This window comes from Oratosquilla oratoria, chromosome 8 (genome assembly GCF_046742065.1).
Source record: "Oratosquilla oratoria isolate Oo_2021 chromosome 8, ASM4674206v1, whole genome shotgun sequence".
Lineage (NCBI taxonomy): Eukaryota > Metazoa > Arthropoda > Malacostraca > Stomatopoda > Squillidae > Oratosquilla > Oratosquilla oratoria.
The window spans coordinates 60,753,439-60,755,938 of record NC_134784.1 but is presented as its reverse complement, the minus strand read 5'-3'; the positions used below and the strand labels follow the sequence as shown (position 1 = coordinate 60,755,938).

Genomic DNA, 2,500 nt, shown 5'->3' with positions numbered 1-2,500 from the left:
ATGATATTTCTTTCTATTATATTCTTACATTGTATAATTTTTGAAGCATTTTTCCAGTCAATAGGATGGTCAAATTCACAAACATGTTTAAAAAGTGCACTAGATTCTTGGCCCTTTTTTATGCTGTTTTTATGCTGTTTAATCCTAACCTCTAATTCTTTTCCTGTTTGACCTACATAATATTTGTCACATTTACTACAAGGTATTTTATATACACAGCCTGTAGAATTGTCAGGGGAATTCTTTATGAGAAGATTTTTTAGAGTTGTGTTGTTCTTGAAGGCTACATTTACATTGAAATCTTTAAGAATATTAGGAATCTCTATAAGATTTTCATTAAAAGGAAGTACAAGTAAATTCTTTTTCTCAAACTTTTGTTTTGGTTCCCCTTTGTAAAATGTCCTTTTTGCTTTTTTGAAACATTTGTCCAAAAAGAATTTGGGATATCTCAACTGTGTTCCGATGTCATAAATTTTGTTCATTTCGTCATCCACAAATTCTGGGCTGCAGATGCGCAGGCCACGAAGGAACATGGAAGAAAATGCTGACTGTTTAATTCTATTATGGTGGGCTGAATAGTAATGTATGTACGCGTTGACATTGGTTGGTTTTCGGTGAATACTATATCTAAATTTCTTATTGCATCTGTGAATGTTACAATCTAAGAAAGAAATGCATGAGTCTTTTTCAATTTCTATAGTGAATTTTATAGAAGGGACCAATTGATTTAATTTAGTAACAAAGGTATCAACATTTTCATTGTTAGGCCAAATACAGAGAATGTCGTCGACATACCGAAACCATTTGACCTTCTTGGGAAGTATGTTTGCTAAAAGCTTGGTCTCAAAAAATTCCATGTAGATGTTGCTCAGAACGGCTGATAGGGGATTTCCCATCGCCATCCCAAATTTCTGTTTATAAAATTTTCCATTAAACTCAAATTTACTGTCTTTGATACACATCTCAATAAGGTCAATAATGGTTCTAGTATCATAAGAAAGATTGTGGTGTGGTAATTCTTCCGTTAGAAATTCAAGCAGGTCATCAATTGGAACTCGAGTGAATAACGAGGTAACATCATAGCTGATCATTTTAAAATCATAATCTATCTCAAGTCTATTCAATTTATCAATAAGATCAATATTGTTTTTGACATTTGTACATATTTTAAAAGTTAATGTAATAATGATATGTTTCCACGACCTCACCGAGTGACCCAACCTGAGCTTTCAGGCTTCGGAGAGGAGGGTAAATGTCTCTCTTGTCCTACTTATACTCTGTATCTCCATTTTTTGTTCTCATCTTTCTGTACTCCTTGATAATGTGAATATATCACGAAAGCGCTTGGACTCCGTGTGTTTTTCCTTTTCCTAGTGGACTCTGCATATATGTATATATATGCATATATATATAAATATATATATATATATATATGTATATATATATAATTATATATATATGTATATATATAAATATATATATATGTATATATATGAATATATATATATGTATATATGTATATACAAATATGTATATGTACATATATATGTGTATATATATATGTATATATATACATATACATATGTACATACATATATATATATATATATATATATATATACATATATATATATACATATATATACATATACAGAACATACTTAGGTCTATAAGAATTTTGCAAAAAACAAAACAAAAAAAAATCATTGGTTTCTGCCGTGATAATGTCTGTTTGGAGTATTAGCACTAATTGAGATTAAAATAGAGTCCGAAACCACATCCTTTGGGGTCGAAGATAAGTTCGAGTCAAAATTTCATTCATAGGATTATTAAAGGCTAAAAATGGGATTCATATAATAATCTTTTCTAGAAATTCCTTGATTGAATTACTTAAGTAATTCTAGTGAACAAATTATAGCTCAACATTCTTGGACTAGAAAAGAAAATCAAAGAAAGAGTTATATCTAATGTAATGTGGAATGCAATATTTTTATGTTCAAGTACATAGAATAATGTACTTGATGGAGAAGTCATTATTAAACCTTGCATGACCATTTTACAGTCAGTGCAAGGTTATATTTCTGTTTAGTTAGTAAAACATTCCTTTACTTTGTATTGGTATAACGAAGAAAATACTAAACAGGGAAATAAAGGATGACATAAAGGACCACATGCAATCAATTTTTATTAGATAAAAGTGTAATTTATGACAATTTTCTGGTGCCATTGGTGGAACACCATACAAAATAATGTTACAACTTGAAAATAAAAACTTGCAGTGAATTATATTTGTATTTTTAATTTTTTTCGATCATTTCTATTGGATGAAAATGTAATTTATAATAATTTCCTGGTGCTATTGGTGGAACGCCATACAAAATAATGTTACAACTTGAAAATGAAAACTTGCAGTGAATTATATTTGTATTTTTTTCGATATAGTATAGGGAAGTGCATACAAACATATTCCACAAGGCTCGTTCTCCTCCTTCTATGCTGG

The 2,500-nt window shown here is 29.5% G+C and overlaps 1 protein-coding gene across 1 annotated transcript in view; it reads right to left on the bottom strand.

The window, feature by feature from the left end:
* LOC143027776 (uncharacterized) overlaps window positions 1–2,500 on the bottom strand; it is a 189,668-nt gene that overhangs the window by 165,798 nt on the left and 21,370 nt on the right. The window lies entirely within an intron of this gene.